The sequence below is a fragment of the Danio aesculapii genome, chromosome 12, assembly GCF_903798145.1.
Source record: "Danio aesculapii chromosome 12, fDanAes4.1, whole genome shotgun sequence".
Classification (NCBI taxonomy): Eukaryota; Metazoa; Chordata; class Actinopteri; order Cypriniformes; family Danionidae; genus Danio; species Danio aesculapii.
In genome coordinates, this window is record NC_079446.1 from 5,580,463 (window position 1) to 5,589,267 (window position 8,805).

Consider the following 8,805-nt stretch of genomic DNA (forward strand, 5'->3'; position numbering starts at 1 on the left):
CTGCTAAAGTGCTGCCATCTGTAGTAGTTTCTACTGAAGAAGTGTACACGGCAGTAGTTTTTACAGAAGTGGTGGCTGTTGTATTAGTATCTATAGAACTGGTCCCTAGAGAAGCAGTCGTTTCAGCAGGGGTGGTGCCATCGGTAGTAGACTGTACAGAAGTGGTGTACAGGGCAGTTGTTCCAGCAGAGAATTTGCCTGACATACTAGATTCAGCAGAAGTGGTTCCAAAGGTAGTTTTGTCAGATATAGTGCCTGATAAAGTCGATTCTGCTAAAGTGCTGCCAATTGTAGTAGTTTCTACTGAAGTGGTGTATGGGGCAGTTGTTGCAGCAGAGGTAGTGCCTGACGTACTAGATTCTCCAGAAGTGGTGCTTGCTGTAGTAGTTTCTACTGAAGTAGAGTACATGGCAGTAGTTTCTTCTGAAGTGGTGTATGGGGTAGTTGTTGCAGCAGAGGTAGTGCCTGATGTACTAGATTCTGCAAAAGTTGCTCCACGGGTTGTTATGGGAGAAGTAGTGCCGGATGAAGTCAATTCTGCTAAAGTGCTGCCAACAGTAGTAGTTTCTACAGAAGTGGTGTATGGGGCAGTTGACCCATCAGAGAATTTGCCTGATGTACTAGTTTCAGCAGAAGTGGTTCCAAAGGTAGTTTTGTCAGATATAGTGCCTGATAAAGTCGATTCTGCTAAAGTGCTGCCATCTGTAGTAGTTTCTGCTGAAGTGGCGTTTGGGGAAGTTGTTGCAGCATAGATAGTGCCTGACGTACTAGATTCTCTAGAAGTGGTGCTCGCTGTAATAGTTTCTACTGAAGTAGAGAACATGGCAGTAGTTTCTTCTGAAGTTGTGTAGGGGGCAGTTGTTGCAGCAGAGGTCGGGCCTGATGTACTAGATTCTGTGGAAGTTGCTCCAAAGGTTGTTATGAGAGAAATAGTGCCTGATGAAGTTGATTCTGCTAAAGTGCTGCCAACTTTAGTAGTTTCTACAGAAGTGGTGTATGGAGCAGTCGTTTCAGCAGAAGTAGTGCCTGATTCACTAGATTCTGCAGCAGTTGCTCCAAAGGATGTTATGGGAGAAATAGTGCCTGATAAAGTAGATTCTGCTAAAGTGCTGCCAACTTTAGTAGTTTCTACAGAAGTGGTGTATGTGGCAGTTGATCCAGCAGTGAAACTGCCTGATGAACTAGATACAGCGGAAGTAGTTCCAAAGGTAATTTTGGGAGAAATAGTGCCTAATGTACTAGATTCAGCATAAGTTGCTCCAAAGGTTGTTATGGGAGAAGTAGGGCCTGATGAAGTCGATTCTGCTAAAGTGCTGCCATCTCTAGTAGTTTCTACTGAAGTGGTGTATGGGGCAGATGATGCAGCAGAGGTAGTGTCTGATATTCCAGACGCTGCAGACGTTGCTCCAAAGGTTGTTTTGGGAGAAGTATTGCTTGATGAAGTCGATTCGGCTAAAGATGTGTTGGCTGTAGTGATTTCTACTAATGAGGTGTCCATGGCAGTAGTTTCTTCATAAGTGGTGATTGGAATAGTCGTTTCAACTGAAGTGGCATATCGGGCAGTTATTGCAGCAGAGATAGTGCCCGACGTACTGGATTTTGCAGAAGTTGCTCCAATGGTTGTTTTGGGAGAAATATTGCTTGATGAAGTCGATTCTGCCAAAGTTGTGACGGCTTTAGTAGTTTCTACTGAAGTGGTGTACATGGCAATATTTTCTACAGAAGTGGTGCTTGGGGAAGCAGTCGTTTCAGCAGGGGTGGTGCCATCGGTGGTGAACTGTACAGAAGTGGTACCTGAAAAAGTACTTTCTACTGAAGAAGTGGTGTATGGGGCAGTTGTTGCATCAGAGGCAGTGCCTAACGTACTAGATTCAGCAGAAGTGGTTCCAAAGAAAGTTTTGGCAGATATAGTTCCTGATGAAGTCGATTGTGCTAAAGTGCTTCCAACGGTAGAAGTTTTTACAGAAGTGGTGTATTGGGCAGTTGCTCCAGCAGAGGTAGTGACTGAGGTACTAGATTCTGCATAAGTTGCTGCAAAAGGTGTTATGGGAGAAATAGGGCCTGATGAAGTCGATTCTGCTAAAGTTGTGTCAGCTATAGTAATTTCTACTGAAGACGTGCCTTGGGAAGTAATCGTTTCAGCAGGACTGGTACTATCGGTGGTAGACTGTACAGAAGTGGTGACAGGAAAAGAAGTTTCTACAGAGCTGGTGTACAGGGCAGTTGTTCCAGCAGAGAAACTGGCTGATGAACTAGATTCAGCAGAAGTGGTTCCAAAACTAGCTTTGGCAGATATAGTGCCTGATGAAGTCGATTCTGCTAAAGTGCTGCCATCTGTAGTAGTTTCTGCTGAAGTGGCGTTTGGGGAAGTTGTTGCAGCATAGATAGTGCCTGACGTACTAGATTCTCTAGAAGTGGTGCTCGCTGTAGTAGTTTCTACTGAAGTAGAGAACATGGCAGTAGTTTCTTCTGAAGTGGTGTAAGGGGCAGTTGCTGCAGCAGAAGTAGCGCCTGATGTACTAGATTCTGCAGAAGTTGCTCCAAAGGTTGTTATGAGAGAAATAGTGCCTGATGAAGTTGACTTTGCTAAAGTGCTGCCATCTGTAGTAGTTTCTGCTGAAGTGGCGTTTGGGGAAGTTGTTGCAGCATAGATAGTGCCTGACGTACTAGATTCTCTAGAAGTGGTGCTCGCTGTAGTAGTTTCTACTGAAGTAGAGAACATGGCAGTAGTTTCTTCTGAAGTGGTGTAAGGGCCAGTTGCTGCAGCAGAGGTAGCGCCTGATGTACTAGATTTTGCAGAAGTTGCACCAAAGGTTGTTATGAGAGAAATAGTGCCTGATGAAGTTGACTCCGCTAAAGTGCTGCCAACTGTACTAGTTTCTACAGAAGTGGTGTATGGAGAAGTCGTTGCACCAGAAGTAGTGCCTGATTCACTAGATTCTGCAGCAGTTGCTCCAAAGGATGTTATGGGAGAAATAGTGCCTGATAAAGTGGATTCTGCTAAAGTGCTGACAACTTTAGTTGTTTTTACAGAAGTGGTGTATGTGGCAGTTGATCCAGCAGAGAAACTGCCTGACGAACTAGATTCAGCAAAAGTTGCTCCAAAGGTTGTTATGGGAGAAGTAGGGCCTGATGAAGTCGATTCTGCTAAAGTGCTGCCATCTGTAGTAGTTTGTACTGAAGTGGTGTATGGGGCAGATGTTGCAGCAGAGGTAGTGTCTGATATTCCAGACGCTGCAGACGTTGCTCCAAAGGTTGTTTTGGGAGAAATTGTGCTTGATGAAGTCGATTCTGCTAAAGTGCTGCCAACTGTAGTAGTGTCTACTGAAGAGGTGTACATGGCAGTAGTTTCTACAGAAGTGGTAACTGGAGTTGTAGTTTCTACTGAAGTTGTGTATGGGGCAGTTGCTGCAGCAGAGGCAGTGCCTGACGTAGTAGATTCTGCAGAAGATACTCCAAAGGTTGTTATGGGAGAAATAGAGCCTGATGAAGTTAATTCTACTAAAGTGCTGCCATCTGTAGTAGTTTCTACTGAAGTGTTGAATGGGGCAGTTGTTGCAGCAGAGGTAGTGCCTGACATACCGGATTCTGCAGAAGTTGCTCCAACGGTTGTTATGGGAGAAATAGCGCCTGATGAAGACGATTGTGCTAAAGTGCTTCCAACGGTAGTACTTTCTACAGAAGAGGTGTATCGGGCAGTTGTTTCAACAGAGAAACTGCGTGGCGTACTAGATTCAGCAGAAGTGGTTTCAAAGGTAATTTTGGGATGAATAGTGCCTGATGTACTAGATTCTGCAGAAGTTGCTCCAAAGGTTGTTACGGGAGAAGTAGTGCCCGATGAAGTCGATTCTGCTAAAGTGCTGCCATCTGTAGTAGTTTCTACTGAAGAAGTGTACACGGCAGTAGTTTTTACAGAAGTGGTGGCTGTTGTATTAGTATCTATAGAACTGGTCCCTAGAGAAGCAGTCGTTTCAGCAGGGGTGGTGCCATCGGTAGTAGACTGTACAGAAGTGGTGTACAGGGCAGTTGTTCCAGCAGAGAATTTGCCTGACATACTAGATTCAGCAGAAGTGGTTCCAAAGGTAGTTTTGTCAGATATAGTGCCTGATAAAGTCGATTCTGCTAAAGTGCTGCCAATTGTAGTAGTTTCTACTGAAGTGGTGTATGGGGCAGTTGTTGCAGCAGAGGTAGTGCCTGATGTACTAGATTCTGCAAAAGTTGCTCCACGGGTTGTTATGGGAGAAGTAGTGCCGGATGAAGTCAATTCTGCTAAAGTGCTGCCAACAGTAGTAGTTTCTACAGAAGTGGTGTATGGGGCAGTTGACCCATCAGAGAATTTGCCTGATGTACTAGTTTCAGCAGAAGTGGTTCCAAAGGTAGTTTTGTCAGATATAGTGCCTGATAAAGTCGATTCTGCTAAAGTGCTGCCATCTGTAGTAGTTTCTGCTGAAGTGGCGTTTGGGGAAGTTGTTGCAGCATAGATAGTGCCTGATGTACTAGATTCTCTAGAAGTGGTGCTCGCTGTAATAGTTTCTACTGAAGTAGAGAACATGGCAGTAGTTTCTTCTGAAGTTGTGTAGGGGGCAGTTGTTGCAGCAGAGGTCGGGTCTGATGTACTAGATTCTGTGGAAGTTGTTCCAAAGGTTGTTATGAGAGAAATAGTGCCTGATGAAGTTGATTCTGCTAAAGTGCTGCCAACTTTAGTAGTTTCTACAGAAGTGGTGTATGGAGCAGTCGTTTCAGCAGAAGTAGTGCCTGATTCACTAGATTCTGCAGCAGTTGCTCCAAAGGATGTTATGGGAGAAATAGTGCCTGATAAAGTAGATTCTGCTAAAGTGCTGCCAACTTTAGTAGTTTCTACAGAAGTGGTGTATGTGGCAGTTGATCCAGCAGTGAAACTGCCTGATGAACTAGATACAGCGGAAGTGGTTCCAAAGGTAATTTTGGGAGAAATAGTGCCTAATGTACTAGATTCAGCAGAAGTTGCTCCAAAGGTTGTTATGGGAGAAGTAGGGCCTGATGAAGTCGATTCTGCTAAAGTGCTGCCATCTGTAGTAGTTTCTACTGAAGTGGTGTATAGGGCAGATGTTGCAGCAGAGGTAGTGTCTGATATTCCAGACGCTGCAGACGTTGCTCCAAAGGTTGTTTTGGGAGAAATATTGCTTGATGAAGTCGATTCGGCTAAAGATGTGTTGGCTGTAGTGATTTCTACTAATGAGGTGTCCATGGCAGTAGTTTCTTCATAAGTGGTGATTGGAATAGTCGTTTCAACTGAAGTGGCATATCGGGCAGTTATTGCAGCAGAGATAGTGCCCGACGTACTGGATTTTGCAGAAGTTGCTCCAATGGTTGTTTTGGGAGAAATATTGCTTGATGAAGTCGATTCTGCCAAAGTTGTGACGGCTTTAGTAGTTTCTACTGAAGTGGTGTACATGGCAATATTTTCTACAGAAGTGGTGCTTGGGGAAGCAGTCGTTTCAGCAGGGGTGGTGCCATCGGTGGTGAACTGTACAGAAGTGGTACCTGAAAAAGTACTTTCTACTGAAGAAGTGGTGTATGGGGCAGTTGTTGCATCAGAGGCAGTGCCTAACGTACTAGATTCAGCAGAAGTGGTTCCAAAGAAAGTTTTGGCAGATATAGTTCCTGATGAAGTCGATTGTGCTAAAGTGCTTCCAACGGTAGAAGTTTTTACAGAAGTGGTGTATTGGGCAGTTGCTCCAGCAGAGGTAGTGACTGAGGTACTAGATTCTGCATAAGTTGCTGCAAAGGGTGTTATGGGAGAAATAGGGCCTGATGAAGTCGATTCTGCTAAAGTACTGGCAACTTTAGTAGTTTCTACAGATGTGCTTACTGGAGTAGTAGTTTCTACTGAAGTGGCGTATGGGGCAGTTGTTGAAGCAGAGGTAGTGCCTGACTTCCTAGATTCTGCGGAAGTTGCAACAATATGGCCTGATGAAGTCGATACTGCTAAAGTGCTGCCAACTGTAGTAGTAATTACAGAAGTGGTGTATGGGGCAGTTGTTCCAGCAGAGAAATTGCCTAACGTACTAGATTCAGCAGAAGTGGTTCCAAAGGTCGTTTTTGCAAATGTAGTGCCTGATGAAGATGATTCTGCTAAAGTGGTGACATCTGTAGTAGTTTCTACTAAAGAGGTGTACATGGCAGTAGTTTTTACAGAAGTGGTGCCTGTTCTAGTAGTATTTACAGAACTGGTCCCTGGGGAAGCAGTCCATTCAGCAGGAGAGGTGCCATCGGGGGTAGAGTGTACAGAAGTGGTGACAGGAAAAGAAGTTTCAACTGAAGTGGCGTACAGGGCAGTTGTTGCAGCAGAGGTAGTACCTGATGTACTAGATTCTGCAAAAGTTGCTCCAAAGGTTGTTAAGAGAGAAATAGTGCCTGATGAAGTGGATTCTGCTAAAGTGCTTCCAACTGTAGTAGTTTCTACAGAAATGGTGCATGGGGCAGTTGTTGCAGCAAAGGTAGTGCCTGACATACTAGACTCTGCAGAAGTGGTTCCAAAGGTATTTTTGACAGATTTGGTGCCTGATGAAGTCAATTCTGCTAAAGTGCTGCCATCTGTAGTTGTTTCTACTGAAGTGGTGTATGGGGCAGTTGTTTTAGCAGAGGTAGTGCCCGAAAAACTAGACTCTGCAGAAGTGGTTGCAAAGGTAGTTTTGGCAAAAATAGGGCCTGACGAAGTTGATTCTGCTAAAGTGCTGCCAACCTTAGTATTTTCTACAGAAGCGGTGTATGGGGCAGTTGTTGCAGCAGAGGTAGTGTCTAATGTACTAGATTCAGCAGAAGTTGCTTCAAAGGTTGTTATGGGAGAAGTAGTGTCTGATGTAGTCGATTCTGCTAAAGTTGTGACGGCTGTGGTAGTTTCTACCAAAGTAGTGTACGTAGCAGTACTTTCTTCAAAAGTGGTGCCTGTTCTAGCAGTTTCTACAGAAGTGACGCCTATAGTAGTAGTTTCTACAGAAGTGGTTCTTAATGCAGTAATCGTTTCAGCAGAGGTGCTGCCTGGGGTAGTAGTTTCTACAGAAGTTGTGACTGGAAAAGTAGTTTCTACTGATATGTTACCCAAGGATGTGGTTTCAGCAGAAATGGTGCCAATGGTAGAATATTCTACAGAAGCTGCGACTGGTAAATCATTTACCACAGACGTGGTTCGCATAGAAGATGTCTCTACCAAAGTTCTGCTGAGCACAGTAGTTTCTGTCAAAGGGATTTTTGGGGTTGAAATTTCTTCAGAGGTGGTGGCTGAAATAGTCGTTTCTATTAAACCACTGCCAAGCACACCAATGTCTCCGAAAATAGCTTCTTCTGTAGTACAATCTAAAGAAGTGGGGTCTGTGGTAGTAGTTTGTATAGCAGTGGTGCTTACAGAAGCAGTAGCTCCAGAGGTGGTACCTGGGGTTGTAGATTCTACAGAAGTGGTGACCGGCAAAGAAGTTTTAGCTGAAGTGATGCCTGTCCTAGTAGTCTTTACTGATGCAGTGTCTAGATAATCAGTGGTTTTGGCAAAGGTGGTGCCACGGGTAGTAGATTCTACAAAAGTGGTGACTGGAGAAGTTGTTTTTACTGCAGTAGTATTTATGGCAGTAGTCTCTACAGAAGTTGTGCCTGGTATAGTAGTTACTACAAATGAGGGGGCTGGGGTACCTAGGTTAAAAGTTGTTTTGGTTAAAGTAGTACTTGCAGTACTACTACCCAAGGCAGTTGTTGCAGCAGAGGTGGTGCCTGGCATAGTAGATTCTGCAGAAGTAGTTATCGGATCAGATTTGGCAGAAATCGTGCCCAATAAAGTAGATTCTGCCAATGTGGTGTGCAACGCAGTGGTTTCTACTGAATTGGCGCACAGGACAGTGGTTTCTGCAAAAGTGGTGCCTAGGGAAGCAGTTGTGTCAGCAGACTCAATGTCATGGGTAATTGACTGTGTGAAAGACGTGACTGGGGAAGTGGTTTCTACTGAAGTGGCGTGCAGGGCACTAGATTCAGCAGAAGTGGAGTCTAGGGAAGCAGTGGTTTCGGCAGGTGTCATATCATGAAAAATAGATTGTACAGAAGTTATGCCAGGGGAAGTGGTTTCTACTGAAGTTGTGTACAGGGCAGTAGTTTCAGCAGATGCTGTGCCTGTCCTTGTAGTCTCTACAAAAGTGGTGTTTAGTTCAGCAATTGTTTTGGCAAAGGTGGCCCCTGGGGTAGTTGATTCTACAGAAGTGGTGCCTACGGAATCAGATGTTTTGGTAAGCGTGGTGCCGAGGGTAGTGGACTCTACAAATATAGTGACTGGGGAAGTGCTTTCTACTGAAGTGGTTTCTATGTGCAAAGCAGTAGTTTCAGCAGAAGTGGGACCTGTTTTATTAGTTTCTAGTGAAGTGGTGCTTAGTTCAGCAACTGTTTTGATAGAGGTGATGCCTGGGGTAGTAGATTCTACAGAAGCTGTGCTGAGGAAATCAGTTGTTTTTGCAAATGTGGTGCCATGCAAGGCAGTGGTTGCGGCAGAGGTTGTGTCTGGTATAGTAGATTCTGCAGAAGTAGTTCTGAAAGTAGATTTAGAAGAAATATTGCCCGATGAAGTAGATTCTGCTAATGTGGTGCCCAATGTGGTGGTTTCTACTGAAGTGGTGTGCAGAGCACTAGTTTCAGCAGAAGTGGTGTCCAGGGAAGCAGTGGTTTCAGCAGGTGTCATGTCATGGAAAGTAGATTGTACAGAAGTGATTTCTATTGAAGTTGTGTACAGGGTAGTAGTTTCAGCAGATGTGGTGCCTGCTCTAGTAGTCTCTAGTAAAGTGGTGTTTAGTT